Source organism: Tamandua tetradactyla, chromosome 18 (assembly GCF_023851605.1).
Source record: "Tamandua tetradactyla isolate mTamTet1 chromosome 18, mTamTet1.pri, whole genome shotgun sequence".
In the NCBI taxonomy this organism is placed as follows: Eukaryota; Metazoa; Chordata; class Mammalia; order Pilosa; family Myrmecophagidae; genus Tamandua; species Tamandua tetradactyla.
In genome coordinates, this window is record NC_135344.1 from 57,998,615 (window position 1) to 58,025,656 (window position 27,042).

The 27,042-nt window shown below is 36.8% G+C and overlaps 1 protein-coding gene across 4 annotated transcripts in view; it reads left to right on the plus strand.

Moving 5' to 3' along the window:
* Positions 1 to 27,042, plus strand: part of ZNF521 (zinc finger protein 521) — a 288,821-nt gene that overhangs the window by 29,687 nt on the left and 232,092 nt on the right. The window lies entirely within an intron of this gene.

Here is a 27,042-nt window from a genome sequence, read left to right on the forward strand (position 1 = left end):
AATATTGTATTAACTGACTTTAGCTTATTTTCTGTTCTATTTGCCAATGCTCCTGGAAATGCAATATGCCAGAAATGGGTTGGCTTTTATAAAGGGAATTTATTTTTATTAAGTTACAAGTATGCAATTATAAGGCCATACAAGTGTCCAAACGAGGCATCCAGAGAAAGATACCTTGATTTAAGAAATGCCAATGGCCTTCTGTGAATCTACTGTGAAGGTTTTTCCAAAATGGTTCCCTCTTAAAGGACTCCAGTAAGGGGTCCATCTTGAATGGGTGGAGACACATGTCCATGGAAACCACCTAATCAAAAGGTCCCACCCGACAATATTGACCAGAATTAAAGAACACGGCTTTTCTGGGGTTCTCAACAGTTTCAAATTGGCACAGCTTAAATATCATCTCCTCAAAGAAACTTTCCTTAATCCCTCCCTGCCCTAGTTGGGACCTCTGGGACCCTTTTTGTATTCCCATAAATGCTGATCCTTATTCCTGAAGGTCATTTCTCATTGCATGTGCTCATTTTCTGTCTCCCTCATTAGACTGTAAGCTCCTGGAATCAGGGACTGTGTCTTTTTGTTATTGAATTGCCTGGGCCTAGCAGAGTGCTGGGCCCATGGGACTTGCTCAGAGCAAGGGCAGGGAGCTGTTCTGCTCTAAGTTCATGGGATAAATCTGATTAAAAGTGACATATGAAACATGTTCAATATAATGGCTGACTCAAAATGAGACTTACTTTACTAAATTTTTACCCTCTTTTAAGAAACATATCTTATACAAAATGCACTGATATGGGCTGGGTGTAGGTTTTAGATATATATGTTGTTTTTTTTTTAATATAGATACAAATGATTTTTTTTCTTACTATTTGAAGCTGAGACTGCTCCTGTGTGTGTGTGTATGTGTGTGTGTGTGTGTGTGTGTGGTGTGTGTATTTCTTTATCTTATTTTCCAGACACAAATCTTTGTTCAATTAAGCATGTGTAGAAATAGATTTACTAGGCAAAGTGTAGACAAGTGGTTCTCTGTTTTGCACAGAATATTGGTATTTTGTAAGCTTTTAGTGGGTGTTCCATTTTAAACCTGGACAGATCATTGTGGAAATATGTATTTAACCCAGTTAAATAGTCTCCTTTATTAAAGTGCATTGTGTTTCTTCAAGAACGGATTACACTGAACAGGTTTGTTAGCCCATAGAATCTTCTTTAACTCAGAAAATTCATTATCATGTATTGGAACCTAAGTTTGACAGTTGATGTTGCCTTTAAAAACATTGTGATGTACAGTTTTTCTTGGTAAATTTTATTTTGACATAGTTCCAAATTTACAAAAAAATTATGAGAATAATACAAGAAACTCCTATATAGCACTTACTAGATTCACAAATTGTTTACATTTTGCCCCATTTGCTTTATCATCCTCCCTCCCTCTCCCTCTCCCTCTCTCTCTCCCTCTCCCTCTCCCTCTCCCTCTCCCTCTCCCTCTCTCTCTCTCCCTCTCCCTCTCTGTATTTTCCCCTCCTTAATCATTTGAGAGAAGGTTGGAGACATTGTATCCCTCTAAGTGTATCATCTCTATTTCCTAAGAACAAATACATTTTCTTATAGAACTTTGAAAAGTATACTTATCAAAATCAGGAAATTTAACATTTAACATTGATTAAAAACTATTATAATCCATAATACATATTTAAATTTCAATAGTTGTTCCAGTAAGGTCCTTTATAACCATTTTTCATCCTTCACCCAGAATCCAGGCTCGTGTATAACATTTAATTGTCATGTCATTTTAGTCTTCTCTATTCTGGAACAGTTTCTCAGCCTTGCTTTTTCCTTTTCTGATTATGGAATTTTTGAGTACTGGCCAGTGACTTTATTGAATGCCCTTCAGTGTGTGTTAGTCTGATGTTTCCTCCTGATTAAAATCAGGTTATGTACTTTGGGTAGGAATATCACGAAAGTGCTGGGATACCCTTCTCAGGGCATTATATATGGAAGCATGTGATGCTTTGTCTCAGTGTTGATGATGTTCAGGCTGAATACTTGTTTAAAGTGGTGTTGGCCAACTTTCTCCAGTATAGAATTACTATTTTCCTCTTTGTAAGTAGTAAGTAATTTGTAAGAAAATATTTTGACACAATACAGATATCCTCCCACTCACAAAGATTTATTCACTGTTTTTGTGACTGTGGATAATTTATTTTCTCCTTAATTTCCATATTTATTAGTTGGCCTTCTGCAATTTCCATGTATTCATTCATTCATCCATCCATCCATTCATTCATATTGCCATGGATTTATGGATTTTTATTTTATTCAATGGGTCATAATTTCATCACTGTCATTATTTTGGTGCACAAATTGGCCCACATTCAGTTGATGGGAGTCCCTTCAAACTGAATTCTGTGTCCTCTTAATATGTCTTCATTATTATTTGAGGACTGACTTAAGTTTCTGTTGTAACAAGATGCTCCAGGCTCATCGTGTTCTTTTCCTGTCTCAGTCCTTCAATCAGGTTGTTTTCATCCAGTCCCGGTTCCTTTAAGAGGACAAGGACCTTAGAACCCAAGATCTGGGCACGTTCTGAGCTAGTCACTGCAGGTGTATTAATGCTTCTAACCCTTCTCAGCAGATGGGACTAGGAAATGCACATGTATGTTTAACACATAATATAATTCATAAAATACGTAACAAGTGTTGGTGAGGATTTGGAGAAATAGAAATACTCATTCATTGCTGGTGGGAATAGTAAATGGTGCAGCTGCTGTGGAAGACAGTCTGGCAGGCCCTCAGAAAGCTGAGAATAGAATTGCCATGTGATCGGGCAATCCTGCTCCTAGGTATATACCCAGAAGAACTGAAAGCAGGGACCTGATCAGACATTTTCACACTGAAGTTCATAGTGTCATTGTTCACAACTGCCAGAAGGTGGAAGCAATCCAAATGACCATCGACCAATTAATGGATAAATGAAATGTGGTATATACATACAGTGGAATATTATTCATCGGTGAAAAGGAATGGATTTCTGATAAATGCAACAGCATGGCTGACCTTTGAAGACATCATGTTGAGTGGAATACCGAAGACACAAAAGGACAAATATGTATCATTTCACTGACTTGAAACAACTAGAATAAGCAAACTCATAGTCAGAATCAAGAATATAGGTTAACCAGGGGATGTGGTAGGGACAGGGGATGGGAAGGCAAGGCTTAGAATATAAGTCCTATTCCTGTTTAGAAGGATGGAAATGTGTTGGTAACGGGTAGTCATGATGGTAGCACGGCATTGTGAATAGAGTGACCTTCACTAAAATAAATATCTGAATGAGATTAAAAGGGGAAATGTTAGATTGAATATCTGGGAACAGGATAATTTTTTTTAAAAAATCCATGGAACTGTACTACACAAACAGTGAAGCCTAAGTTAAATTATGGACTTTAATTAATAGTACAATTAATTATGTGCAGTTGATGTACTGTCATCAATTGTAACAAATATTTCACACCTATGCCAAGTGTTGGTGATGGGGTGGTGTATGGGAATCCTGTATTTTATGTATTATTGTTCTGTAATCTCACAACTTCTCTAATAATTTATTTTTATTATTAAAAATAAATACGTATATAAATTACATATATATATACTTATTGTTTTCTAATAATAACCATATATTCGTACTGATGAGGTATATGCTAGATGTTTTCCTTTCCATATGTTCTACCTTTTTTAACAGTGTGAAATCTGACTCTTGTTGTCATCAATGTTAACTCATTTCCTTGAGCTTAGAATACCCAGTAAAGTAGTTTCAAAATTGCTAACTCATACTATGATAATCTAACCAGTGGACTAGAGTTTAATATTTGTTAATAATTATTTTTAATGTATTTACGCACAGTAGAATTCATAAACCTCAAGTGTACAGTTTGGTGAATTTTGACAAAATGCATGCATCCATGTAACTTACACCCCTGCATCCCAGAAGTTTTCTCATTTCCCATCTTGATCAATAGTAACTCTACCAGACGTAATCAGTTTTTATATTGTTTAATCATAGGTTAGGTTTGCTTCTTCTAGAACGCCTTAAAAATGGAATTGTGCAGCGTGTACTCTTGTGTGTGTGAGTGTGTCTGGCTTCTGTTGCTCAGCAAAATGTCTGTGAGAATCATCTTTTGTTGTTCTGGGTATCGATGTTTCCTTTTCATAGCTGAATAGTATTTTCCTGTATAACCATGCCATGATTTGTTTTCCCATTCTCCTGTTGGTGGATATTTGGGTTAGTGTCAGTTTTTTGCTATTATGGAACAAGTTGTTTTGAACCTTCTTATATAGGTCTTTTTACTGATATGTTTGTATTTCTCTTGGGTCACAGGGGTGCTGGTGGAAATATATAGGTGTGTGTTTAACGATTTAAGAAACTTCCTAATTTTTTTTCAAAGTGGCGAGGCCATTTTACACTCTCACCAATAATGTAGGGGGGTTCATTTATTGTACATCCTGCTATCATTTGTTGTTCTTTTTACTTTAGCATTCTGTTGTGTGTTGCTATGCACCGTGGATTTATTTGCATTTTCTAACTCACATACATATTATTGACTTCATTTAAAGCATATTGTAGTCATAACATAATTTTTGGGCAATCTCTTTAAACACAGATGATTAAGAAGAATCTGTTTTCGGTAGAATAGCTGGTGCTTTACAGGAAGCCTTACTTAAGAGAATTAACACTTAACATTAGGGTAAAGACATGCGAATTTGAAGCAATGACCTGTATATACAATGCCAGCAGGAAATCTTACCTTGGGTGAGAATGGATTATCTCTCATGTTAAGGGAACATTTTTAAATTCAAATAATTTAAGAAACAAACTTCAAGTTCCATTTAATGAGCTTTTGCTTTCTATTAAGTGCCTGGGATACAGTTATACTCCTGTTCAGTTTTATGGAATAAATGGGGTAAAATTTATGGTAAATACTATTTTTCTTAAAAAATAAAGCAGCATAATTGAGTTATTTCTTTTATTTTGAACTTTCTAATTGCAGGGAAATTTGTCTGGGCTTATTTACCATAGCATTTTAATCAAAGGAAAACCAGTCAATCAGTTAATAAATGACGAAGCGCATTTCAGGAAGGGGAAATCTGATGGGACTTGTTCATCTTTATCATTGTTCAAGATGATTTCTTAGGGAGGGTGGTAGATTGATGAGGCAAAATGAAAGTGGAGGGAAAAAGAGGAGAAAAAAAAGAGGGGAGTAACAAAATCAGAAGTCAGTTGTTTTGTTAAAGCTGATAAAGTTGAAACTTGAGTTTGCTGAAGGGTGGCCTTCAGTTTGGTTCGGAAAAGATAAAAGATGCTTAGAAGTAATTTAATTTAAAAAAGCAATATGATGCTTTTAACCTTTCTCCTTGGTTTAGCCTTTTACTGTAACTTGGAGATCTGGCTCTTCCGCTTTTTGCTTTGTACCATTTAACTCTTTTCTTAGAGCTTTCTTAATTTTCTTTTTTGGACTGACAAAATACTACTTTTAACAAATGAGGGTGTTCTCTTATCTTGTTTCCTCTTGGTTTTACTCTTAGTCTTTCATTGTTCATTTTTATTCTCCTTTTTTGTGTTTTAAGCTCATCTAAACTCATTTTATGTTTTTGCTAATTTTCCTGATTCCTGTCATTTCTCTAAGATTCTTCATTGTTGTCTATATTTCACTCCTTCCTTACTCTCTGCCTGTTTTATAGCTTCTTGCTTCTTTCTCAACTTTTCTTTGTTTCTTGTGGCTTCCGTCCTAATAATCTTGAAGTCTTCACTTAACATGTCTAAACCTACCAGCCAGACCGCAGCCTGAAGCTTTTTTGATGAACAGTTTGTATGAAGAAAGGAATTCTGAGAAGCATCCTGGAGGGTTAAGTATCAAGTGGAATCAGGAAAGCAGGGAATCTTACTTGTTGATTTGCAAATAACAGAAAGCTGAGTATTCTCTTGGTCTGATGCCTGTGGGAGTGACTTGGGTTAGTTTTGTTGTGGGAGACCCTAGAGGCCCTGCCTTGTGACCCTTCCCATCACGTACTGTGTTGCTTTCTTGGTAATTTCAGTTCTGTTTCTTTGGTCACTTTCATCCCAAAGGGTGGGGTACATTCCTTGGAGAGTCTGCCTAAGTGAAATCTGATTTACTCCATAATGAAGTCCTGGAATTCTGGTACAGTCTTGCTGAGTGACATTAGCCAAGATCAGGTCTCAGGAGATGAGTTATGGAGCATGAGGATCAATTCTAGACCTAGATTCAAGAGTTGGCTCAAGGGTTGAGTATGTCCCAGGTCAAATCATGAATAGACATAAATAACCTGGACTGAAGTCACAGAGTACACCCAGCAGGGATCTATGGTTCTAGGTGACACCCACACCCACACACCCACACACACCTGGGTTCTGGGTCACACACACACACACACACCTGGACGTGGAGTCTGTCACACACACACACACACACACACACACACACACACACACCTGGACGTGGAGTCTGTCACACACACACACACACACACACACACACACACACACACACACCTGGATGTGGAGTCTGTCCCTAAAGGGGTGTTCTGGTACATGGACACTGTTCTGAACAGGCATCCTGGATCTAGGAAAGAACATTCCTTAAATATATAGGAAGGGTGATACAACACAGATGAGGCTTTACTTCTTTGTCTTATGGTACAATTATCCTCTAGTATAAATCCGACATGTGTAAATTATGTATCCTCCCTGCTTGCAGGAATTAGGGGTAAAGGTGAAAGAAAAAATTAAATTCCACTATTCATTGTAGCGATAAATGGAAACCACCTGTCTTGCCCCAGCTATCCTCTCTATTTTCCTAAAGGTTGGGAAAGGAGGGAAATCAATGCTCTAATGCTGTGGGGACTCTCTGATGCGGAAGACAGATTATTAAAATATATATTTAAAGAAGGAAAAGCAGAGAACCTCTCATTTTACTAATCCACAAAGCCTATCATTTCTTACCAATTCCCTCAGGGGGTGGGGAGGGCTGAAAGCCAAAGGGGTCTCATCATACTTCTCAACAAAGATTTAATAGCAGGGTGCTATGGGAAAGCTGAGATTATGGAGACTTTATTATACTTACAAAACTGAGTAAGAACTAGCATTGTAAATCATCAAAACTAACCTACAGTTAACAGGATAGATGTAAAAAGTACTTTTGGTGATACTGTATGCTTGTTGTTCTGAGTCATTTTTCTCTTTTTTCCTGCTAATTTGCAAACTTGAGTTGTCTTTTAAGTGTTCTTTCCCGTCATTAATGTGAATTGCCTGGGTGTAAATGCAGGAGAAACTAAATAGCAGTGTAGTAGTTCTTAACCTCTAGCCCGCCATACTTTTGGGAAGGTAATCATAGAACTGGGAGACGCAGCCAGGCTGCTGTGATTTGGAGGGGTGTGTGTGTGTGTGTGTTTATGTATGTGTATGTTTATACACCAGATTTATAAAGCCCTAGCCAAAATTGTGGCTTCTTAACAAATATTTTTACTGTATGGTTCACACTTTTTGAGGGAAGTGAACTGAATTGATGAGCGGATGCTGTGCACAAGTATAAAGTGGTATGTTCACTTAATTTGCTTTTAGCAATTATGAGATTTCCCAAAAGCTTCACCATAATTTTCTGAACGGAACACTTTTAGGCATCTTGATTTATTTTTGTTGATGGTTTTTTTTTTTTTTGCCAAAGAATAAAATACACACATACAATATGCATGTGTTATATTTATGGCAAATTAAAGACTGGTTAGTTACACTTGAACTAACTGTAAGAGTCAGTTCCATTGATATGGGAATAAGACAGTGAGTGTTAATGAGTGTTTTATGAAGTATCATTTTGTAAATGTGAGATGAAGTATCATTTTCACAGAAATATATTGAAACTGTTTTTAGAACTTTTTTTTTACTGTTTTCCTATTCAAATCATTAGTTGAAATAAATTAAATGAAATAAATGTATTAACTTTTTGGTTTAAGTTAATTATGCTTAAAGAATGTTCTATTTGCATATTTCTATGTTAATTATTCACAATTTACTAATCATTTAAATAGTAACTAATTATATATTTCTATATTTATTAGACTTAAGGCACTGTAAGCTTTATTTTTTAATTTCCTTTTGATCAGTTCCTTGTTTTCTGTCCAAAATCTTTTCTTAGTTTTTAGTTTATTTCATTTTCCACATCCCTTTTATCCCCAAATATTTGGTTTCCTGCCCTCCATCCCCTCCTTTGTATGTTTCTTACTTTTTTAGACCAGTAATTATAACCTTTTTTGACAATAAAAAATTCAGTATAGCCCTCCATGATATATATTTATCATTCAATACATAGGTAAATACATTGCACAGCATTCATAAAAATAGAAATGAAAAGGTGAGATAAAGATGAAATAAACAGAGTTTAAAAAGAATTTATAAACATGGCCATCAGAGCACAGCTCCACATTTTCAGGCAGTTCCCACCAGCCTCTCCATTACACCTTAACTAAACAGGGGATATCTAACCATGTTTCTTAAAGATAATTGTATGATGATATAGCTTTTGCAGTGTGACTGTGATTGTGGAAGCCTTGTGTCTGATGCTCCTTTTGTCTGCCTTATCAACGGACGAGCAAAACATATGGATTAAAAATAAATAAATAATAGGGGGAGCAAATGTTAAAATAAATTTAGTAGATTGATATACTGGTGATTGGTGAAAGGGAGGGAAGGGGTATGGTACATATGAATTTTTTTCTGTTTTCTTTTTATTTCTTTTCTGAATTGATGCAGATGTTCTAAGCAATGATCACAATGATGAATATACAACTATGTGATGATAGTGTGTTATTGATTATATAATAAGAACGTAATGATCATATAAGAATGTTTGTGTTTGTATGTGGTTATGTATCATAAATAAAAATAAATAAAAAAACAAAACAAAAAAGAGAATTTATATATTATTTCTAAGTCCTGGTATAGGTTCACTTATAGTGTCTGAAAGAGCTGAAGAAGTTATCTCGCAAAGCCACCAAAAATAGAACATTGATTATTCAACTTCTTGATGAGGTTCATTGCCATCAATCGTGGATAACAGCCCACATTTCAAATCGCTTTCCTGGTAATTTCGATTTTGTTTGGCCAGCTTCTGGTCAGATCTGGTGAGTGTCCCCTCCTTCTAGCCCCCGTAGAATGGCTGAAAGCCACCTTTGACCGGTAGTAGAAGTGCCAGATCTTCTGCGCTTTTTTTGTTGGTTGCTTGTGCTGGTCTATCAATATCCTGCGGTTACTGTGCAGAAAACCTTCAAAGTCAATTTGTTGAAATTTGAGGATTTCGTGGGAATTAGATGAGTAAAAATTAAATAAATCCACTGGGCATGCATAGACTGCACTGTAATGAAATGTGGGGAAGGAAATGGAAAAGCGAGGGCACAGGGACTGACTCCTCGAGTGCTATTTATTCTCCCCCTCTTCCCAGGTCTTCTGGTACAGCAATCCCTCCAGCAGTTCTCATTTGTACTGGATGACTCTTTATGGCTGGCATCCATTCTGATTGGTTGCCAAGTGTGTGGACTATCATTTCCGCCCTATAGGTATACTCCATATTTTACAGAATTCTCTTCTTGGTTCCCACTTCATGATGTGTAAAATAACTCATAAATTTCTGCTCTTCTCAGTTTTAGAGATGGGGTGGGACTGCGAGAGTCATTTCTTGATGTGTCGGTGCTATGTCTGAGGTCGTCTTTGTAGTCACCAAAGAAAAGTGATTATCCAAAAATTGTTCCTAACCTTGGGGCTGTGAGTTAAGTGAGCCCTTTTTTCCAGTTTTGGCAAAAGGGCCAGTTAAACTATTATCTACTATATATATTTCTACCTTGACTATACTACAGCAGAAATTATTGATAGTAGTATCTGGTCTGCCATTCTCTTCTTGATATATATGTCTGAAATTCTCTACCAAAACGCTAATGTAGAATAATCATTTTTAGTCTGTTATTTTCTAAAAATTCTTTGTATCCTTTGGTTGTTGTATTTGGGATTTATAAAAGGGCTGAACTGATGAGTTATGCTTTCCCATTAGGAATGATGAACTATCACATTTATTAACTTAGTACAAGTAAATAGTTTGAGTGTTGAAGGGATAATTTCTGAAGAATTTCTCTGTATTTTTGATAGGCATTTTTATTAGGTATTTTTACTTTCAGCCTTCCTCAGTAATTTGTGAATCACTAGAAAGCTACTTGTGATTATAAATGAAAAATTCCTGAAGGCTTCATGAACTCCCCTAGAAATAGAAAGTAAATGGGTACATTTTCTTTTTTTTTTTTGCAAGTAAAATTTAAGTGAAGAATATTCTATAATAGCTATTATGATATTTACAAATTATTCCTTGATTAATTTGAGATTTTTTAAATTAACGTTTTGAAATGAATAGAATTTATGAAGAAAGTTAGCATTATTTGTATAAAGGAAAATGTTACCTTTGGATGTTCATGGAGGAACCACAGACATTTTAGATATATGGTTTTACCTTCGTTGTGCAGTTGATAATGAATATATAATGATCTAATTCTGTGGTTTCAGGTTTTTATTTGCCAAGAATTGCAAATAAAATGTCAAGAACACAAACAATGGGAGAATATCTTCCAGAAGCTCCACTGTGTCCTTGATGGCCATCGGTGGTAATTAAAGCAGTCAGTTTGTCCCTATGGAGAAATGTAAAACTTATAAATGAGGGCTGGGTTTGGGATCTGGAAACAGTGGGGGTCTCTTTGGTGGGAAAGATGAATTAAAAGAGATCAACTGTTTCCTAGGCCTATGCAGTCACCCTGTCTGTCAGATAAGCAGCGTAAAGTTTAGTTATTTGGCTTCAGATCTGTGCACACAAGCGTTCTTACTACTTGTAGCCTTTTCTTAAATGTGAAATTCAATACATAAACATTTTAAGATGTTGAATTTTTGCATTATATGCTACCTCATATTTTTAAATATTAATATGCTAGTTACTAAAATCTTCTTCCTTTTGTAAGGCTGCTAAAGAAGCTTTTAAGTTTAAGCCATTTGTACGTCCATCTCTTTGTGCTAATTCTATGGCTGGGGGTCTTATCTTTGGGGAATGGCCGCATGTCGCAGAGATCCATGACCTCTTAATAGGTCTTGGAAGGGGATAGCAGGACTCATTCCACACTGTGCCTCAGGGCTTAATTTCTTTAAACTTCAAGGTATTGGACTGGAACTCTTCACTCCTCCTTTCTTTTGGTTTTACCTTCAGGGGAGATTGATCGATTAGAGATGATTATTCTACAAACTCTGAACCCTTTTCCCCTCTTTGTTCCAACTGAAGCTTCTCAAAGTTTAAAGGGATTTTGTCTCCTGGGTGAATTGTAGAATGAATTTCAGTAGATTATTGGGCAGAATTCTTTGAACACACATTAAAAGTGCTGTGTGTGTGTGTATGTGTGTGTATTTGGAACAGAAGGAAATATTTGAAGTAAAAGGTAAAGAAACATTTATTTCTGTATAATTATAATGTAATTATATAGGATTTTTGAGCACATGATTTAGCTGTTAGAATGTCAAAGCATAGTAGCACTTCAAACCAAGAAAATAATAGGGTCAGTGCAACAAATGGGCAAATGTGCAAAATCTGAGTGGCGAGTAAGACCCTCATAGGGCCAAAGTCAACTATGAATGACTGAGTTTAATTGTGTCCTCTATTAAGAACAGCAAGATTGCACTTACTGATGGCTTTTAGTTTTTTCTAACTTCTTTGTTTAACAACAAAAAAATAATATATACCTAATTATTTTTCTGCATGTATAAAATATTTGCTTTATGGATAGTTTGGATCATATTTGAATTCTGTAGAATACCATATCAATTTAGTTTTTTTCCTTTTAAAAAAATCTAATTCTTAGACTCTATCTGCCCACAGAGAAGTATTAGCTCCCCCTGGTGACTAAATAAAAGTTTAGATAAGGATGATTGGGATGAGCGGAGCCTTGGCTTACATCTTTAAATGCATAATTAATCTTAGGATGCAAACAGTAGGCATGCACATCAAACTATTTCCCAAGTAAATATTCCATTTACTCTTGAGAAGTATCCATTTTCGTGTCATTTTAACCTCAGTAATGAGGTTGGTTCTATCCGTCTTGTGTGTCTTTCTTTGAATTGTGTCCATATTAATGACCACTGAGCTCTTGGTTTTCTGACATGGGAGATATGGATTAAAGGGTAAATATTCAGATCTGTTGAAAACTAGGAGCTTATTACAAAAACAGAAAGCTTTTTGTAGGAAAGGTTATCAGTGTAAAAATAGATATTCTTTTAGGGAAAAGAAATAGTTACAAATTCAGATACTAAGATGTATTTCATTTTTTGTTGTCAAGAAAATACTTTTCTTTATAACTTTCCAGTTGTTTAAAGTGTATATTTTTGTTATTCAGATTGCCTTTAATCTTAAATTTTTTTGTAGTTTAATTTATAAAGAAAAGTACCCATCATAATCTAATTATTAGGCTAACAGACTGTCAAAAATGATTTTATGATCTTTTAAGAAACCAGTCAGATCTCTCACATACATACTATTGTTTACACTTTATTTAATTTTGCACGCAAAGTATTTGCATTTTGCCAACTGTTTTGTCCTAGTTACCAGAAAGCCATGATCTGTGACTGACTATATGATATAGTTAAATATTTTATTTTAAATATTATATGTATTTTCATGCATTCCAAAGGGAAGATTTAAATTTTATTTGATACCTAATATTTGAGTTCCTTTGCTCTTTTTGCTTACCTAAACGTTTTCTCCATATAATTTATCACTACTTCTCACCTTCCCCAACCCTCTAGCATCCTTTTGCTCCTCCTTCTCTCTCAGGGCTTTATTTTTTAGGGCAAAAGCCTTAGCCCATTGATTTGTTCTTTTATATGTCAACCAGGTCTTTGTATTGGGAGAAAGGATACAAATTTCTAAGGTCAGTCATTTCTTGCTATCTGCTTTGTTGGCCTGTGGAAATCTAAGGGAGGCTTCTTTTGGAGCTATTAATGTGGTTTGCCATTTGTTCTGAAGTGATAGCTATACCCCCACCCCTTCCCAAGTGATAGCTATACCCCCACCCCTCCCAAGTTTATTTCTCCCTCCTTCCATTACTGTTGACTTTCTTAAGGAAACTGCCTGCCCTTTGTAGTTCAGTTGTCCTAGCACCTAGCAAAGCTGCAAAGGACCATATTTTGCTATAACTTTTGCTAGTGGCCACTCATAGGTGAAGGTAATGTTTGTGCCTAACAACCGACTAGCCATAACTTTCTTCTGATGGCCAGCAATTTAAAGCTGACAAGTGTTTACTGATTCTAATGGTATTGCTAAGACACCACTATCTGGCTTAGGATAATGAAGGGGGTATGGTACCATTTCTTGCTGTGCTAAGACCATGCAGAGGTAGTGAAATGATTGGTACTTGTTGGTGGTAAATACTGCTATATGTTTGTCAGTGATTCAGTTCAATAAATATTTATCAAGCTCTTTGTCCAGTAAGTTCTGGGAATAAAGGCCCCAGGATCTTCTGGGAAAACATAGTTGGGAGGGAGTCACTGAGCCGAACATGAAGCTGTCAGGATGGCTTCTGTGATGAGCAAGAGTTAACTTAGGTGAAGAAAGAGGGGTGGCCTAGGCAGATAAAACAGAAAGAAGAATAATAGAGAGGTGTGAAACAGCATAGTATCTTCTGGGGCAACTTCAAGCTATGGGAAAAAGTGCAAAGTGGGGAATAAGAAAATATGAAGGGGTTTGTTATCTCTTGCTGAGTAACAAATTATTCCAAAACTTATGTACTTAAAACAGCCATGTGCTATCTTAAAGTGTGTGTAGGTCAGGAGTTTGGGAGCTGCTTAGCTGGGTGATTCTGATTCAGGGTCTTTTATGAGGTACAAGGCAAGCTGTTGGCTGGGTCTACAGTCATCTGAAGGCTTGAATGAGGCAGGAGGGTCTACTTCAGATGTCATGTTCAAGAGTGCTGGCTGGAGGCTCAGTTTTCTTCATAGGAACATCTCACGACATGACAGCACATTTCTCCCAGAATGAATAATCTAAAATAGGGGGTGGAGGAGAGAGGGAGAGAGGGAGTGAGGGAGAGAGAAGGGGAGAGAGAGAGAAGACAGATACTGCTATGTGTTTTATAACCTAATCTTGGAAGTGGCCTACCATCACTTTTGCCATATTCTATTGGTCACACGGACCAACTCTGGTGTAACATGAAGGGGGTTATACAGAGGTATGAAAACCAGGAGGTAGGCATCCGTGGGGGCTCCCTTGGAACCTGGAAGAGATGGGAGTCTTGCCCTGTATCCCATGCAAAGCGCATAGGTTTGATTCTCTACCTGGGCTTTTCACATTGCTCTGAGGAAGCTCACAGCTATCAGCTGTAGAGGGCTGGAGGGCTGGGATTGAGTTAGCAGGGATCCATTCCCCACAAAGAGCAGCCTAGGCTACAATTGTTCTCAAGTAAAATTTTATTTGAATATTGAATTTGAGGCTTAAAAATGTTTGCTAATTACTATCTTAGACAGTGGGTAGCCATCAAAGGTTTTATGCAGGGAAGTCCTGTTCAGGCTGGGCTGTGTTGTGATGCGTGGGCTAGGGGAGGCACATCTAGGGGAGGGGAGAACAGATGGGAAGCTCTTACAATCGTACTAGCAAGAGAAGATAGAGTAGAAACCAGGGCAGTGATCATAGGAGTAGAGAGGAGGGCAGAGCCAAATTCAGTAAAATCATCTAGAGATAGGGTTGATTAGATGTGGGGCATGACAGTGATGTAAAAGATCTAGGGCAAGTCCCCAGTCCCCCACGTCCTCAGATGAATGGGATGGCCATCCCCTGAAACCAGGAATGAGAAAAAGACACAATCTGGAAGTTAGGATGAAGGATGAGATTTTGCTGTCTGGGTAGAGTTGTTTATAACAGCAGTGTATACTTTGGCCAGAACCTAGAACCCAAAGATACTTAGCTTACTTCCCATGTTCTTGAATTTTGATTTAGATTTACTCTTATAAATTATCTTAAGTTTCTCGCTCGTCTTCATCCCCATTTATAATGCTGTTTTTTTTTTTTTTTTTTTTGGCTTGGGCAGGCACCGGAAATCGAACCTGGGTCTCCAGCATGGCAGGCAAGAACTCTGCCTGCTGAGCCACTGTGACCCATGCATATGATGTTGTTTTTGATCCATTGTGTTTTCTACTTCAGTTTTAGCTGCTGGATAGAATCCCTCTTTTAGTTGAGTCTGACAGCAAGTAGCGATGGCACCCTTCAAGTTTTGTCTGGAAAAGCAAAATTTATAAAATCTTTAAAGCAAACCGATGTTCTTTTCTTTTATGATGAGAAATTTTGACATACAAAGTTTCACGACTCATTGAAAATCCTGATCATGCGAAGTGATGAAGAGTTCTTTACTCCCGTAGGATTAAGACAGTGGGTTTTTCTTTTGTTTTAAATATTTAAATATACTAAAGATTCACATATCTATAGGAAATCTTATCACCTAGGAATTATTGATTATGTGCCCCCCCTTTAACTTAACTGTCTGTTGCTTGGAATATGTGTTCATCTAGTGAATATTAACAGGCTGGTTTTATGGCTGATTTTCAGCCTTGCAGTTTCCCATCATCACCCTTAGTATTATTTTCATTAAAAATTCCATTAGCTTAAAAAAATCAATGTAATCATTCAGTAGTAATTAATTCTTACCAGTCTTCTAAAGGAAAAATGAATTAACAAAACTTCAAAATGGTAAAATGAGTAAAAAGAGTTGAGTGGCTGATGGGTTGAGGTAGAGTTTATCAGCATAATGAATGAAGGGTGAAGCTCTGGCAACTGGTGAGAGTGGGCTTGAATCCCAGTTCTACCAAACTAGCCACGTGGTGTTAGGCAGATTGCTTAAGTGTTTGATCTAAAATTTCCTTATTATAATGGGAACAGTAGCCAAAAAGTAATAATATTGCCTCCCTCCTTTAGTTGTGAGGATTTAATGAGATAATATGTGCATCACCTTTGTAAGGTATTTGCCACACAGTGAATCCTCACGGTAAACATTACCTATTATTTATAAAGATGAAAGTGGTTCCTTTAAGAATAACTTACATGAGTCAAATTCTAGATTTGAATGTCTTCCAAGGATCCTGACAGATTTTGAAAGAGTTAATATGAGTTAATATTTGGTATATGCTGATGAATGGAGTATATAGAGCCTTAAATTCCTGCCCCCCCCCCCCTTTTAAATTTCAAAGGGAAATATGTGATTGATCTTAGGGGAATTGAAGCAAAGGGAGAAAATATCATTTAATTAAGTGTATTTATCACCGTTAAAATGTAAGGCCTTGCTGTTCAGATTTATGCAGAATAAAAAACGTCGCGTTTTGGGATAAAAGAAGAGAGACTCTGTTTCCATGTAACATTTATTCTAACACCATTTTATACAAACGGCTAAAAATTAAGGCCCTGGCATCAGTTTTCCTTCTGCACTTTGATATGTGAAAATATTAGAAGATAATTGTTTAATGGCTGTCCTTGAAAAAGTTTATACTTGTAGCTTATTTAGTGCTACATTTTTTTTTTTTTTTTAACATGAGCAGGCACCGGGAATCAAACGTGGATCTCTGGTTTGGCAGGCGAGAACTCTGCCTGCTGAAGCACCGTGGCCCGCCCAGTGCCACAGTTTTTTTTCCAAACAACTCTTAGAATGTTTATAAGAGTTTACCCTAGTTTTGTGAATTCGTACAAAAAAATCAGAAAATGACATTGATTTATTTTAATGCAATAAAAGATATTCGCTCCTTTTTAGTAGGCATGGGTAAGCATCATGGAATTGGTCTAGCCCTAACTTCAGGGTGATCAGCTGGAAAATCATGTGGTCTAAATGAGTTCATTTAAATATGAGAGATTCATAGAATTCAGTTTTCTAGGGGAAGAGAGTCTAAAAAAATACATTTGTGTAACAAGTGCCCATAAAGACATTTGACTACTTTGGCAGTGCACCAAACAGATTAAAACAACATGCCTAATGTGTACATATTAGTGAGCATTTTCTATATTACCATCTCTGCTAAGTGTTATGAAAGTACAAAAGAAATGTGAGTCATGGATCCTGGTGCCAAGAATATTATAGTGCACTTGGGCAGACAAAACACATGGACCTGAAAAAGTTTGGGAACGGTGAATGTGGCAGTGCATCTTTAAATTCCAGACTTGCTAATGAATATTAAGTTCTCTAAAGGGTTCAAAGAATAAATGGTGACTGTGGGCCTGAGCTGGTAGGAGGGGCCTGGGAGGAGACCAGAGGGAAATTGCACCCAGAGAGATCATTGACACATGAATAGGAAGGGAATGGAGTGGGATGGTAAGGGGAGATTCCAGCTAGGGTATGACACATTGATATAAAAACTTAAATTCTGAACTCTCATCGGGAGGATAATTTCATGTGCAGGGGCATTGTGCCACAGCAGCTGGACATGCAGAGTATTCAAGAGTTCAGGCAGGGCAAGGTGCAGGTAAAAAGTGCTTTAGGTGTGCACAAAACAAAGTTGCTGTAAGGTGACTTGATAACCAGGAAAAAAAAAATCTTTTTCCATGTTAGGTTGTCCTCGGAACAGCTTGAAAGGAGTCAGGTTGGGTAGAAAATATGAGCAGTTGTGGAGAAGGGACTTAGGTTGTGGCAACGTGGCAGCGTTTTAGAATACTTCTTTAAAATAACATTACCAGAAGGATGGACTACCTGTAATTTCTTAATTTATCAGAAATTTGTTGTACCTCTCTCTAAGAGACTTTGTGTGATAGTAGCATCTTGTGCCTTAATGCTTATGTTAAAGTGTCAGAAGGTATCCTCAGACTTAATTTTCATGTAAGTTTTACTCTTGTTATGCTCTGAGCCATTGGTGCTTATCAAATGTAAATTTTCTCCTCCGAAGGAAGAAATTGCTAGCATAGCTATTAATAGTTTAATGAAACATCTTATTGCTTCTTAAAATTTTTATTTTCATGGTGATTGACAATTGTTAATTAGTTAATCCTCTGCCTGTTCTCATGAGGTAGGTCAATATTATCTCCCGTATAAAATGAAATGACTGGAAATCAAAACCTTCAGTGATTTTTCTCAGCGACTTATATCATTATTGACATAGCAAAAATAATTGAGTTTACTCTTAACTTTTTTGTTTTTTTTAGTTAATCAAATGCCTTTGTGTTGAATAATTGACCATCAGAGATGTTTTTTCCCTTTGCTATCCAATTAAGCCATTTATATCAAGTGGGAGTTTGGCCACCCAAACTATAGGATTAGAGGTTTTTTTTTTTTTTATCTATAGGATTAGAGGTTCAAGATTTAAAGTAGAATTTGGATTAATTCATAAGTTAAATATATATGTTACATGTAACAGAGAAATCCCAAATAACAGTTGCTTAAATCAGAAAGAAGTTTATTTTTCCTCCTATCTTCAAGAATTTTAGAGGGAAGAAGTCCCAAACAGGTTTAGGAGCTCCGTGGTTCTTTAGGGACTCAGGCTTTTTTTTGTCACCCCATATCCTAGCACTTGTCTGCCATTCTCCAGTGGGCCACCCTGGCTGTTGGAGCTCAACTCTTCATGTCCAATTGGAGGTTCGGAAAAGAGGGAAAGGCAGAAGGGCTAATAGGACCCTTCCTGTCTCAATTGGCTCCCTTTTAACAGCCTTCCCATGAATCCCATACAGTAATTCCACTGAAGCTTCACTGGTTGGTACTTAGTCATGGCTACGGGTACTGTCAGATTTGTAAGGGAAGCTGGAAAGAGAGCTTTTTATTTGAGGTGGAGATATGCTCAGTTAAAATCAGGTATTGCTTCTAAATTGGAATGGGAGAATGGATTTTGAGATAGGCAGTTGATGGTCTCTAACATAATCAGTACATTAGAAATTTTGGACTAGGTATTATTTCCTATTACTAGGGATATTTTTCACTTTCAGATTTCATGTATAATTTAGAGTACTTGCTAAAACATCAGAGCCTTTTAAACTCCCAACATGGATAGAACCTTTTTCTCTGGTGGATAACCTGTATTCTTTAATTATTTACCAAATAGCACATCAGATTTTCCAATGGAAAAACTGTTTTGAATCAAGGGCAGTGCTACAGTCTGGGACTCTGTGCCTTATCCACCTTGATTCTTTGTTTTGAATGTGTCAGAACTCCCGGAGAGTCAGAAAAAGAAGGAAACACATCTTTATCTGAGCAGAAATGCTCCATATAGCTAAGTCAAGCAGGTTATGGATACATGACCACGGGGGATGTTTCCAGGGCAGAGCACATGGAACTTCTATGTACTCAACTTCTACACTTTCCTATTTAACCCCAGAAACTACATTCTCCATGAAAGCAGCATAAAATAAGCCCCATTTTGCATGTGTCCTGGAATACCGAGGTAAAAAAAAAGTGAGAAGCATGTCACTCCTGCTTTTTGGATGTGACATACCTTGGAATTAGTAGCCTTCCATTGCTACCTTGAGACATGGAACTGCCTACACTACCTGCCATTGCTAAGCTGCTGGTGTATGTCTGCTTCTCCGTTGATATGCAGGCCACAGGCCTCCAAACGCTGACACAGACTCTTCCCCCTCATCTCCATCGTTCTGTGCCTTCCCCAGCATCTACAGATAGGTGAGCAGTGTAAACAAAAATACACTAGATAATCTATACCAGCGGAGGGGCCTCAGAAGGAAAAAATTTCCATTTAGTGTCAAAGAATAGACTCATGGAGGTTTAGTGCTGAAATGGCCCTTAGAATTCATGTGGTCCAACAGCCTTTTATAGAAAAGAAAGTTGAGACTCATTGGCACTTAGCAGCTTGGTGGCTGTGCTGAAACTAGGACATTGAACTTCTGACTCCAAGTCCTTTGTTGGTTTTGCTATAGCAATTATATCATCAAGGTGAAATAAATAAGAGATTGCACCATACACCATTACCAAAAACAGATTCTGGGCAGAATAATGCTTGTCAGTGGGAGCGGGGCCCTTGTTCCTGTAAATGTCCCCCCACCCCAACTCATTTGAGTATTGCCCCGATGGCTAATTGTTTTTCCATTCTTTGGGAACATGCTGCGAGAAGATCCTGCTCATCTTTGAGAAGGATGAACTCTTGCCCAGCCCACCTGGTTTGTACTGGTAATGTGAGGGCTATGGAATTTCCCTCAGCATGGCATCTGTGACAATTTCACATCAGCATTATAAGTAGGAAAGTGGGCTTCATAACCCTCCTAAATCCGTCCTTGCTGTTATTATGGAAGAGTCTTCCCTGTAAGGGGTGGTGGTGGGAAGAGACAAAAATGCTCAGCTGCCTGTCGAGCCTCTTTGATTGTAGGTGATTCAATATCATATGACGAGAAGATAGTAAAGGGCAGGATGCTCATTCTTACCTCCTTCTTGTCTTCAGTAGTCATACAAGGTATTATCTGTGCTGCCTGAGTCCTTGTCAGTTTTCCTGCTCTACTGGATATTTTTAGATTTGTCTAATTGCGTATTAGACCCCTGTCCAGGTTTTAATAAATCTCCAATGTGCCCCTAGTGTAATATCTGAAAAACCATTGTAGATATGATGGAAGAAAAAGCGAGTTCCAGCTGCCAGTGGCTCACATTTGCTAATTGAAAAAGTTACAGATGCTTTCAAAATATGAACAAATTTATAGACACTCTTTATAGTATAGCTGTTACTTTATTAGAGGATTAAAATGCAGGTTGCATTATAGACAAGGATCACCTACTTTCACGCTTTTAATGTAAAAAAAACTTACATTACGTTTTGGGAGAAACGTAAATGTTTCACACTGCTGTTTGATGGTTTCAAATTATTAATCTGTATACATCTTTGGGGAGGGGCAAGTGTATTTGAAAAATAAAGAGAGGAAGGGAAAAGCAGAAAGAGTTTTCAATATAATATGAGGAGCATATGCCTTTTTTTATATCCTTGCTAAAATTAAAGTTAAATATTTATAAATGTTTTCAAAGAACTTGAATATTTCTCTTATAACTTTCAAAGTTTACAGTAGCTCCTATATTTTAGTTTGCTTTGGTGAGACTTTTTGATCTAATGCATCCCAAATTTTTATTGTTAGTAATAAAAAGAGATGTAAAGAGATACCAAAATGAGAATATTCTCTTGTTTATAGACTGTTAGATTGAGGCATATATTTTTAAAATAACCGCTCCAGTCATATTGTGTGTGTGAGTATGCAAGCCTACCTATCATTACATTGCTATACTAAAGTAATATAGAAGTTGTCACTTACCTAGTGCTGGATATTGAAACGTTGTACAAAATTAGTGGCTTAAAAGCAGTAACCATTTATTATTTTTAAAGGTTCATGGTTGACTGGGTGATTCTTTTGCATTTCATGGTGTTGACTGGGAAGTCCACAATGGTCTCACTGATATGGCTGGTACCGACCATGTGTTGGAGCTGAGCTGGCCTGTCACTGAGGGCTTGGTGATCCGCCTGGTAGACCCCCACCCCGTGAAGCTCAGGCTTCTCACCACAGGGTGCCAAGGTTCCAGGAAGGAACATCACAGTTGGAAAAGGTCTAACTTGCCATTGATCTCTTGAGGTCCAGGCTCAGAAATAACAGGTTATTTTTGTCACCTTCTATGGGTGAAAATGAATCCCAGGTCTAACTCAGATTCAAGGAAAAGGGAAATAAACTTCACTTCTTGATGTGGGAGTAGCAAGGTCACACTGCAGAAGATCATATGGGAAACACATCTGCCATAGAAATGAAAGTCCTTATTATCATTTCATTTATTCCAAGTCTGTCATGCAATTTTAGTTGACCTTACGCTTCTGAATAAAACTTCCAGAGCAAGAACTTAAACGGTATAGTTTCTTAAACTGCTTTTTCTTTTTTTTACTCCCTTGTGGCATGGGTTCTGTTTCCAGAGTGGCATGTCCTTAGTGCCCAATTCCTATTGTCTGTCATGTCATTGGGAATGTTTTATTTATTAAAGGAGCATTGGTTAAAGATGGTGGTTTCTCATCCCAACCAGTATCAGGCAATTGCTGTTTGAAATATGCTGTTTTTCCCCAACATATTTTAAAACCTGCTGATATCATATACTAGTTTTACCTTCTTGGAACATATAATTCCCATAGGGTTCGTAGGTCATATAAATTCAGCCTTTGCAGGATTGCCAATTAATTAGATCTCCCTACCCTTTGTGTGGACACCCCTTCTCAAAATGAAGAAATCAGAAAATCCTTCCCCAAAGATCCCTATAGATTTGGAGAAGGATTAAAGAAGGAGGAGATATAACAGAGAAAATGGGATTTAACAAGCGAGTATAGCTACTGAATCACTATATTAATATTCCTTCCAACTTCCAGTGTTTTGGAGCAGCTAGAAGAAAGAATCTGAGATGATGGAGTGATGACCCATGACAAACTCTGGGATCTATTCTGTGACTACTTGTTGAATTATGCTTTGAAAATTATTACTTTTTTCTTTCTTTGCCTAGTATATATGTTATATTATTCAAAAAAAAATGTTTAAGGAAAAAAATCCCTGCAGGTATATACTTTTAAGAAAGCTGAATCATCTCCCATTCTGTGACCAGAATACAGCTCAGTAATTGAGTGATGTCTGAAGTATTTGTTTCTCAGTGAGACCAATAATTTTGAAGTTTCTAATTCTGTAGATTCAGAATTCCTCTTAGCGATTTTTTTATACTTACCCTGAGTCTATAGAAAGCTTTAATTTTAGATAGTCCTCCTGTTCTTTGCTCCTGCTTGTTTAACTGCCTCTCCCCACACCCTTCTTCATTGGGCTTTTTAGCATGAATATTCTTGAAGCTGTTTAGCTTTCAATTAGTAGAATTACAAGTTAGCATTCTGCCCGGTTTCCTACCCAGACCTCACATGGTCAAGGACTGGTTTATGCGGGGCAGAGGAAAATGGACTTTTCCTGATAGGGATGATTCAGTTTCCTTCTGCATCAGGATGTTTACACATGGGGACAGATGGGGAGGGTGACAAACCTTGATCATGTGCCCCCTCCCCCCAGATTGTTTTTTCTTTACTGGATTTCCATGTGGGAAGCAGTGGGAGCAAGAACTTTGCGGCTACTGCGCCCAGGATGTCCGCTGTCCAAGGTGTATCCATGTTTGTGGTCTGGCCCTGGCAGGGAGCCACAGTTGCATTGTTTGGGGACATGCTTACTCTTTAGAAGAAGATTACGTCATCTTCCATCTAAAGCTACACTTCAGAATGATTTAATTTGACTCAGTGAAGCTACAGGTGTGTCACAGTTACTTCCTGTGCATTGCTTTCAGTCTTTGCAGTGTAATAAGTTACTCTTCTCTGATGCTTTTTAAAGCCTGTTAAGTCTAGTACCTTATCTTTTGTCATGATTATTGTTCCTCGGAGAATACGGGCCAGTGCATTCCAAGTAGGGTGGAGTAGTATTGAGGAAAATCACATAATGTGCCACTTCTGCTCACCCAGCCATCCTATGTAAAGGTGTGAAATATATGGAATATCAGAGGCATCCTTAAAGGAGAACAAAAGTCTGAGAACAACCAGAGGCAGCAGAAAGGTATTTAGATTCGTGGAGGAGGTAGTTGGCTTCACTTTCTCTGGAACAGGTGGAGAGCAGGAAGAATGTGTAGTGTAACTGCATCTCTGTTTGAGCCTTAGATTGCCTTTAGTGTCAGCAGCTGTACCTAGCAATGCCCCAAGAGGCCGAAGGTCTAATCTCACATTTACTGTGGCCCAGGACACATGCCGAAACACAGGCAGAGACTATCTGGAGGTAAATGCTGGCTGTACGATTTGGTCCAGAATGCATTGATTGGTGGGGACCATTGACTAGGACATCATTTACAAGAACTGACCTGTTGAAGTAGAAGTAATGTGAGAAGGCTTTTGCAAAGTTTGCATTGCTTTGTGTGATAATAAACAGTGTTTCTCTGTGATTTAAATGGAACTCAGGAATAATCTGTGCTTTTTTCCTTAGAATTTTAAAATTAAAATTTTTCTGAGACGTAGTTTATAGAAAAATCATGTATAAAATAGAATTCTCAGATGGCCTTCATGTAATTAACATTTTGTATTAATGTGGTACCTTTGTGACAATTGATAAAAGAATATTTTAATAATTGTACCATTAACTATAGTCTGTAATTTACATTAGGGTTCATTGTTTGTGTTGTACAGTCCTATAGTTTTAAATTTTTCTTCTAAATATCATATATAATCTAACACTTCCGTCTTTTAACCACATTCAAATACATAATTCAGTGGTATTAATTGCATTCACAATACTGCGCTGCCATCACTGCCATCCATTGTCAAAATGCTTCCACCAATCCAAATAGAAACTTTGTATCAATTAATCATTAACCACCCATTTCCCTTCCTTGGCCCCTGGTAACCTGTAATCCGGTTTCTGACTCTGTGATTTTGCTTATTATTCCATATCAGTGAGATCATACAATATTTGTCCTTTTGTGTCTGACTTATTTCACTTTACATAATGTTTTCAAAGTTCCATCTATCTATCACATGTTCATGGACTTCATTCCATTTCATGGCTGAATAGCGTTCCATTGTGTGTGTATATACTTCATTTTGCTTATCCATTGATCTATTGATGAAGACTTGGGTTGCCTCTATCTTTTGGCAATTAGGAATAATGTGTCTGAATATCAGCGTGCAAATATCTGTTCTAGTCCTTACTTTCACTTGTTTTGGGTAAATACATAGAAATGGGGTTGCAAGGTCAAGTCGTATTTTACACCTTATGAGGAATGTTCAAATTGTTTTCCACAGCCGCTACACCGATTTATATTTTCAGTACCAGTGAATGAGTATTCCTATTTTTCCACATCCTCTGTGACATCTGTAATTTCCTGTTTTTTTTTTTTATTAGTAGCTATTCTAAGTGGATGTGAAATGGCATCTCAATGGTTTTCATTTGCATTTCCCTGATGGCTAATGATATTGAGCAGCTTTTCAGGTGCTTTTTGGCCATTCAGATATCTTCTTTGGAGAGATGTTTATTCTTTTGCCCATTTTTAATTGGGTTGTTTGTATTTCTGTTGTTGAGTTCTAGGATTTCTTTATATATTCAGGACATTAAACCCTTATTGGCTATGTGGTTTCCAGATATTACCTGCCATTCTGTACATTGTGTTTTTATCTTAACGATAAAATCCTATTTATTTATTTTTTTCCTGTTGTTGCTCATGCTAAGACACCATTACCATATGCAAGGTCCTGAAGATGCTTCTTTTAAGTTTTTCTTTAGGAGTTTTGTAATTTTGTTTCTCATATTTATATCTTTGTTCCCATTAGAGTTGAGTTTTCATATAGTATAAGGTAGGAGTTCTCCTTCATTGTTTTGCAGATGGATATGCAGTTTTCCCAACACCGATTGTTGGGGGGACTATTCTTTCCCTCTTGAGTAGACATGTCAAAAATCAATTGGCCAAATATGTGAGGACTTATTTTCTAGCTCTCAGTTAAATTCTACTGGTTTTTGTGTCTGTCCTTGTGCTCGTACTATCCTGTTTTGACTACTGAACTTTGTAATGAGTGTTTTTTTCTTTAAAATTCTTTTTTTATTTTATTTTATTTTTCATTAGAGAAGTTGTAGGTTTAAAATACAATCCTGCATAAAATACAGGATTCTCGTATTCCACCCCACCACTAACACCATGCACCAGTGTGGAACATTTGTTATAATTATTGATAGCACTTTTTTATAATTGTACTATTTTTTAACAGTAGTTATACTTGCTACAATTGATGAAAGATTATTAAAATAATATTATTAATGACCATCCATAATTTATTTAGGTTCATATATTTTCCCCTCTATACCACCCTGTTATTAACACCTTGATTTAATGTCATACATTTGTCACAATTTATGAAAGAGCATTCTTATCTTGTATTACTAACTATAGTCCATTGTCTATAATAGGGTTCACTGCATTGCACAGTCCTGTGTTTTATCCTTCAATTTTTATTCTAGTAACATGTATAACCAAAAGTTTCCCCTTTTAATCACATTCACCTGTGCAGTTCAGTGCTGTTAACTACATTCATAATAAGTTGAGACTTAACTTGTATGAATCTTGTATTTATGTTAAAGGTTTGGAAATGGATGGTGGTGGTGAATAAAGTTTTGATTTAGAAAGTGTGAGACCTCCAACTTCATTCCTCTTTCTCAAGATGATTGTGGCTATTGGGAATTCTTTACTCTTCAATATAATTTTCGTGATTGGCTTTTCCACTGCTATAAGAAGGCTGTTTTCGTTTTGGTTGGGATTACATTGAATCTGTAAGTCACTTTCAGTAGAACTGACATATTAACAATATTCAGTCTTCCAATTCATGAATGTGGGATGCCCTTCCAGTTATTTAGCTCTTTGATTTATTTTAGAATTGTTTTTTAGTTTTCCATTTAAGTCCTTTACATCCTTAGTTAAATATATGTCTAGATACTTGTTTCTTTTAGTGGGTTGCAAATGAAATTTTTTATTGATTTCCTCTTCAAATTGTTCATTGCTTGTGTATAGAAACACTACTCATATTGCATGTTGATCTTGTCCCTTACCGTTTTGCTGAATTTGTTTATTCTGTTGGATTTGTTGTGGGTTTTTCTTGATTTTCTGTATACAGGATCACCTTAACTGCAAATAGGAAAAGATTGCTTTATCCTTTTCAATATGGACGCCTTTTATATATTTTTCTTGCCTCATTGCTCTTGCTAGACTGCTTTGCACAATGTTATATAACAGTAGTATAAGTGGGTATCCTTGTCTTGTTCCTGATCTGAGAGGAAAAGGTTTAGTCTTTCATGATTGAATATGATGTTTGTTGTGGGTTTTTCATGTATACTCTTTATCATATTGATGAAGTTTCCTAGTTTTCCAAGAATTTTTATTAAGGAGAGGTGCTGGATTTTATCAAATGCTTTTTCTGCATCAGTTGAGATG